Source organism: Ammospiza caudacuta, chromosome 2 (genome assembly GCF_027887145.1).
Source record: "Ammospiza caudacuta isolate bAmmCau1 chromosome 2, bAmmCau1.pri, whole genome shotgun sequence".
In the NCBI taxonomy this organism is placed as follows: Eukaryota; Metazoa; Chordata; class Aves; order Passeriformes; family Passerellidae; genus Ammospiza; species Ammospiza caudacuta.
This window is the reverse complement of record NC_080594.1, coordinates 76,282,330-76,289,977: the sequence shown is the minus strand read 5'-3', so window position 1 is coordinate 76,289,977 and position 7,648 is coordinate 76,282,330. Positions and strand designations below refer to the sequence as shown.

The 7,648-nt window shown below is 33.8% G+C and overlaps 1 long non-coding RNA gene across 1 annotated transcript; it reads right to left on the bottom strand.

Moving 5' to 3' along the window:
• Positions 1 to 2,173: 2,173 nt before the first annotated feature.
• LOC131554870 (uncharacterized) lies at positions 2,174 to 6,768 on the bottom strand. The gene is made up of 3 exons (XR_009274459.1): positions 6,708 to 6,768; positions 3,679 to 3,775; positions 2,174 to 2,681 (listed from the first exon to the last, which is right to left on the bottom strand). It is a non-coding gene; the product is annotated as an uncharacterized LOC131554870 (long non-coding RNA).
• Positions 6,769 to 7,648: the final 880 nt, after the last annotated feature.

Genomic DNA, 7,648 nt, shown 5'->3' with positions numbered 1-7,648 from the left:
TGTGTGTGTAATTTTCTGGGGCTTTTCAAGCTGTTAATTAAGGGAGACATGCAAATGCACAAGATATGAGACACTTATTAAGGAAAGGGCTCAAGGTCTGGCCTTGGCAATCAGAACATAGAGAGACTGCCAGTATTCAAGTAAGGTGGGAAGGAGAAACCTCTGAACCCCAGAAATCCACTGGATTCAACTTCAACTTCTCACAATTATTCAGTGAAGGTACTCTGGAATCAGGACACAAGAACTATGTGATTTGACAATGTAGGTAAGTCTGTAATGGCCCTGAAGCTGCTAATAACAATTCTTGGCTTGCCATCCAGGAGCTCAGAAAGAGCACCTACACAGTCCCTTCATTACAGCACACATTTCAGAAAATGATGGCACCATATTTTATAGCAGTACTTCCATCTGTTTGTGGAAATATGATATCAGTTTCCTAAGGAGACACCATCCAAATGAAAAAGGCTGCTCATTCTCTTTGAAATAAAAATATGCTAGATCTTGCAGCAGTCCTTCTCAATAATTTACAGCAGTTCCACCCTATTTGAAAACTCTAATAATAAATTAATCATCTTTAAGATGCAAATCAGTGATACAGTCAAGGATTGCTTTTGACTGATGCATGTCTCCAATAGCTCACTGCAAGAAATAATGTGGGAACTGATCTCTACAAAAGTGTTCCCAATGCAGTTGTGTTGGTTTCAATATTCTTCATCAGCAGTGCATCTTATTTTTCATTCACATTTGCTGGTTTAAACCTGCAGCATAAATCCTATTGGATTCAGCTCCATCAGAAACAGACTGCTTGCATAGTATGCTACAGAAACATTAGATTCTTAACAAATGTACAGGGACAGAGTCTTGTTTTCGTTATCTTGTATTTTAAGAGAAGAACGATGGCAGTATTAGTCTGAGGAAAAACATGTTTTAATAAGGATCTTAAATTGTTAAGCTTTCACACACTCCAAAATTTTATTTGTGCTCTCTTCCATTGCCTCTGTTTTATATTAATGTGATCTAAGATTCAATGAATATTGCAAATGGATTATCTTAAATAAACTTTTAGTCTGGCTTTGAGAATCAGATGTATGCAGTGAAGTTTTTTTAATTAATAATACAGTAAACATGGTCTCAATTTCTATAGTAATTTTCATGTCATGTACCATAAATTTTAATGTATTTCTTAATTCCACACTAATGTTTAAAAATACCCAGATTTTTCTTAAAATTAGAGTGTAAACATCTAGTTAATTTTTTCAAAATGTTTAGTTATTATTTATAATTTTCTATATTAAAAGTTAACAAAACCAAATCAGCATGAAGATTTTGAAAATAAAAAGCATTAACTTCTAAGCATGTTGGAATTAATGAAATTCACAAAATAATTTTTTCTATTTTAAGACAAATACTGCTATGAGATATGTTATAGCAAAATGTCCTGGTCATCAGAAGGGGAATCAGTGATTAATTGCTTTGTTAAATAAGGCCTGTGTATGCTGACTTAAAAGAACCTGTTAATAAAAAAAAAAATTAAACTATTTTCAAATAATTTCTTTACCATAGTATTTAAAACTACATTCTTTTTCTTGCCCCTGTTAGTGCAAGAGGATCAAACACTATAAAATATAATTCAAGCATTTACTTAAAATATCATTAAAAATAAAAACAGATGTCCTTATACATATTTAAATTTTTAAAATGTAACATTTTTGAACAACCTATTCTGATTTTATTAAAGTGAAATGAGGTTTAAGCAAAAATAGGTTTAGACCAAAAAGCAAGATGTACTGTATAAGACTATTGTAGTGTTTGCCCTCTAGATCTTCCCATAAATTATATCACCTGACAGCTTCTTCAGGCAACCTAAATATGTGGTTAAGGTCTAGAAAAAGATTAAATCAAAATGATTAACAAAGATTAAATCAAAATGATAAACACATCCTGCTTTAAAAAAGCCCTAAGCATAACTCAAAGTGAAAACAATTCCTGACTACAGGACAGAAAACAACAGGTTTACAATGGCAATTTTAATTTATTTTTGTGACTTTTTACATGTTACTACTGGCTTTAAAGAAACACTATGACATGTCTTATTTCTGTGTTTTTCCTTGTTCCATTAAAAAAAAGTGCTACAAAGACATCTACATAGACAGGCCATTTACTATAACCCTTGATTTTTCTCTAAACTGTAGTCTCCTTGTTGTGATTAGGGCATTCCTACAAATTTCTTTTCTGTTTAGCTCATTTTAAATGACAAGTATAGAAACTCTTTGTGTGAAAATAATATTCTCATTTGATGGGTATGACAGAAGTGTATATTTACCATTTTTTTGGCATGAAGCTTCTTAGTTTCATTACTCCACTTTCTGCCAGCAAATTTTGCTAAATTTCACCATGGAACAAGGATTTTGCCATTACTACTAAAAAACATCAGGCACTACCCGACATCCAAAATGGTGACTCAGGGCCTTCAGAAATTATATCAGCCTCAGTTTTAACAATTTTAGTGGTCAAGTGACTATGCCCTCACCTGTTGCAGCATCAGCTTGTTGAATCACAGATACAGCAAGGGCCTGAGAAAATTTGGTGGCCATTGTGTAAGAAACAATAGACTTTCATGTCAAATAACACTGAAGAAGGCAGTTGTACAAATTCCAGACAGCAGCTGGGAAGCAAGAAGTCTGTGATGAGAAGGAAAAGGCATTTTTTTGAGGGCTTAATACTAAGCAGAAAGAAGACACTACAATGGCTAGGACTTTTCTGTCAGAAAATGCTTTATATTGCTAATGTCTTGCCACAACTCCCCACCCATCATTTCCTTTTAAAAAATGAGAAGTATATAAGTATATAGCCTCAGATATGAGGTTCACTGAAAGGATATGTGTAACACCTAGGAAAAAGTGTACACAAATATAACATCCCTGCTCAACAGTCCTGTCTCTACTATTCTATTTTCAGTATTATTAGACTGATAAATTCTTTGCTTTGTAAATATTCTAAGGTGTTTTTTTTTGGTAAGAGTTGAAATGTGACAGTGCTTACAAGTGAGATAAATAGGGACTTAATTCAGTTTCCCACCTTACCCATTAGTGTCATCTGAGAAACCTAAGGAGTTGAAGCATCCATATATGACAGAGTTATCCCCATGTCTTTAATAATTTTCTCCTCTTCTTCATTTCCCCTGTCTAATATTTCCAAGGAAAAAAAACTATTTTCTTGATAAGGAAGTGTCATCAGACACTACGAGGTTGTTCCGAGTCATAATTGTGAAACCTTTTCCTCATTTTTCAGGGGTTTTTTTTTGCTTTCTTTTGTCCTGTGGCTTGTGTTCTGCTACATTTATGATTTTTACATTGAAGTTTGAATAATACTAGAACTACCACTGATAAATAGTGAAAATGCGCAATAGAAATTGAAGGAATTGAAGGGAGATTACGGGACTGTCACATTTCAGCTGTTTGGAGTAAATTTTAAGATAGATGAGGCTAACTGACATTAATTTTACTTTCTTTTATAATCATGACTGCTTCTATTTTCTATTCTGACTGTTGGAGAAGAGTCACAATAAAAAAGTTACAGTGAGGAAAAAAGGAAGTAAATGCAATGTATTTAGCCTCATCAAAGTTTGAGTTAAACCTGTGGTTTGTCTCACTGTACACATACAGAGCAAATTCTCACCACTAAAGGTCCAAAGCTTATGGTCTTGAGGTTGTGGGTGTGTGTTGAATGCAGCCCTGGTAAAAACACCCACCTCTGATATATGTGTGTTGTTTACCTGTAAAAACATATGAAAGGACAATACATCCATAAAATAGGACATAATCTGGTTTGAATACGTACATTACAAGTCTTTGTAAGTCAATCCTTAAATGCCTTCAGAAACACCATTATTTCACTCTTTGGTAAAATCAAAAGAAATCTGTCATAGGATCATAAAGCACACTAGAAAGATGAGTTAAAACTCATGCTTGTCATGACATTTGACATTATGTCATCCTCCCTTTTTGGGGAAGGGGGTGTTCAGTTGTCAATAATGGTGGTGGTGACTGGACTAGAAATTTAGACCCAGAGTCAGATCACTACATGGAACTAAGCTTGCACATTTTGTTACTCTATTATAATTACTGCTTAATAGCATTTTATCTGCAGTCAAACTTTTGTGTTTCTTAAATTAATGTGATTGTCAGAACATTTTATGTTGAAAATGTTTTCAATGCAGTATGCAACAGAGTTGACATATCTAATAAGAGCTGAGAGTATAGTAAGGTTCATTTTATTCTTTTTCATTCATTAATTTTGCCGGCGTAGACTTTGCTCCCATTTTATTAATAATATAGCCACTCTTTGGTAGAGGTAGAGCATTATAAATATAATAAATACTGCCCAAACAGGTACAGAAATGGAGAATGTAAAATTTAAAATCAGAGAAAGCCATGAATTAATGAGCATTTAGATAGGCATTAACCAGGTACCATGTGTCAAGATTTGGTTTGCCTAAAACACACTTTTCCCTAGACAGCTCCAAGTAAGAAAAACTTCTTTTGATGATATATTGCTTAAGAACTTTTCAGAGCAAGGGCAGTCTCCTGTGATGGCACCATCATGACCTTTATTTATGATTTAACACCACTGCACTGTAAATAATAAAAAACAAAAAAAAAGAAAGAAAAATAAGGCAAAAGAAAAGAAAACAAAACAATGCCCCCAAAACCCCAGATGTGTTTCCTAAATATGCAGAGCTTAAATATTTCTTGATACACAGAGTAAACACCTTATTCTAAAGCATTTCTAGTGAATCAGTTTGGGTGGGATTTTTGTTTTTTTCAATCCAAGAAAATTCTGTCCTGGTCTTAAAATCATCACATAATTTTTCAGAACACCAAGACATGAAAATCGGTGGGAGACTTCATAGGCAGTACAGCTGCAAACAATAGTTGTAAAGTTGTAAACAGCTTTACAAAAATTTTTGTAAAAAATTGTTTAGATACGCTTGCAGAAGGAATTTCAAATAATGCATTCTGATGTGAATAGAATAAGAAAATAGGGTTAAAATAAAGGCTGATTTCTGTCACCAAAACTCAGAGCACTCATTTTGCATATGAAATTTTTCATGGAAGTAGGCTTTTGATTTCTGAGCTTGTAAAGAAGTGTGAGGAAGTGAAATCATAATGCTGGTGGCAGAAGCTACCCACAGATATTTCGAAGCATTACCTGAATGAGACAGTTTTAATCCAATTTAATCTGCAAAAATAAGTCTGAGTTTGGCAGCATATACATATCACTCACTTTATATATAAGGAGAATTTCTGAGTAAATTATACATAGTCACATACATTTGCTCTTTGTATTAATGCCCTGAAATTAGGTTTACAGACTTATGAGATATGAGTTCAGATAGCTAATGAAAGAATATAAATATCATCATGAAAATGATATGCTATGCTGTTGACTGAAACATATAAGGGGTTTGCATATCTCATCATTTTTCATACACAGATCTCAGACCAAAAAAAAACCCAAACAAAAACAAACAAAAAACCCCAAACAAACAAAAAAAAAAAAAAAAAACAAACAAAACCACCAATCCAGCAAACAAACCTGATCAAAAATTTGTCCACATCTCAGATAACATTTAATCAACGACTGGGAAAGCAGGCTTACTTTGAGATAGTCTACATAAGTCAACAGTGTGATATCCACGTAATTTCTCTAGCTATCTAAAATCTTCCTGTCTAGTCTGAGCTGACCATTTGCACTACAGCCTTTGTAATGGACTGCTCCAGAGGCAATTATCTCACTTATTTTGCAAATTCAGAATGGGATGAGTCAATGTCCTGAATGTTCTGTATGTTTCTACAGAGTGCAGAGAGAATGTGTATGGTGAAATTAGAGAACTACTTCTCAAGCAGAAAATAATGCACAAGGTAAATCTTTTCCAAGTGTCTAGATATGATGACAATAGATAATATGTCCATTGTCACAGCAATACAGGAAGCTTGAGATTTGGGCATTCATATCATATTTTTGTATCTGGAAGGCAGCAGTACAACATTTAAATTTAGTTTTAGGTGAAAAAACTTGAAAATATGGAAAATTAAGACAGTAAAAAGTATGGGAAGTAAGCAGGGTTAAAGTCTAAACTGTTCAAGGATTTTCATAGGATGAGAACACAGAGCTGAAAGGAATGGTTAACTTCTGCTCTTGCACAAAATGTGTAATTTAGAACTACTTGCAAAAATTATTTTTATATGATGGTACTCATCACAGGTAAAAAAACAATTTTAAAACATCAATAGCAAACAGAAGTTATTAAAAATAAAAAGAATGAAATCAAATATTAAAAGGTTAACTATGTGCCTTATAGTACTCATACTTTTGAGGTGGATTGCCACCCTGTGTCTCTTAATGTGAGCACCCAAAAGCTACTAAAGGGACTTTCCAAGATGTTTGTGTTCCAGAAAGTTTTTCATATGAGCATTCTTCGCTGCTCACAGAGGTTCAGTCTTGCTCCTTCTTTTCAGAGGTCACTCTGTGCAGTTGCTCAAATCAAGCAAAAAAATCCCAGACTTTCTCTCTTATATCTTCTCAAGTACTTCTAAAAGAACATAATTTATGAACATACATGCATGTGTGTGCAACTTCACAATGAACATAAAGAGCTAATCAGAGCAGGCTTGTGCTTTCACCTTATTGCAAAAGTTCCATACCTTCTCAGTGATTTCTCATCATACCACTAACTCCTTCTGCCTCACAGCCCAACCAACAAACTCCAACTCTCTCCTCACCCAGCTACCCCACTCTTTTGTAGCACTCATCCTCATTGGGCACAGCTGAGGCCTGTTAAGGGCAGGGCTGTTCCTAATCTTTGGTGATTAGTGCAGCTGCAACTCCTCAGGGGTGAGACTGCCTTCTGAACCATTCTCTTACATTCTATCCCTCCACAGGTTTGCAAAAGAAGGTGCTATTTGTTGAGATCAGTCAAAGGCATTAATTATTTCTATTAAAATTTTTCAGACAATGCAATGAAATAATTAATTCAACCACATTAGACTACTTTTGAGACTTTTTTGGGAGATGGGATTAGTGTTTTTTCTATATATACATATATATACACACATTTATAGATAAATTTATTAGTTATTACATAAGAAATCTGTTGGCTTTTATAGCATGCTATGTTTTATCATTGTCCTTCTAGACAACTTCATATGCTATTAGTAAAAAATAAAAATTAAAAAGTAAAAAAACCTCATTTCCCCCAAAAAAATAGCTATGTTTTTGTGCTCTGGCATACTAATGTGTTCACATTAATTTTGGGTCACTTCCTCTATCATACATTACCCTTTAGTTCATTTGCTACTATACAAGTACACAAACTGCTCATGAACTGCTGATACTAAATGTGTGGGTTTTGCTGAAGGAAAACTACTGACTTTATAATATGGGTTTTTGATTAGCTCTTTTTCCTCAGCACTTCACTTACTAGCAAGAGGATATTCAGCATATTTCTGTATATAATTATAAATAGAGACAATTCAAGGCTCACACTGTACTCCAGTTCTGTAGCTTTACATAATTGCTTTCAATTTAAGAATGCTGAAGGCCAATTAAAATGGACAATTACTGAGATTTTATTAGTTCAGTTACA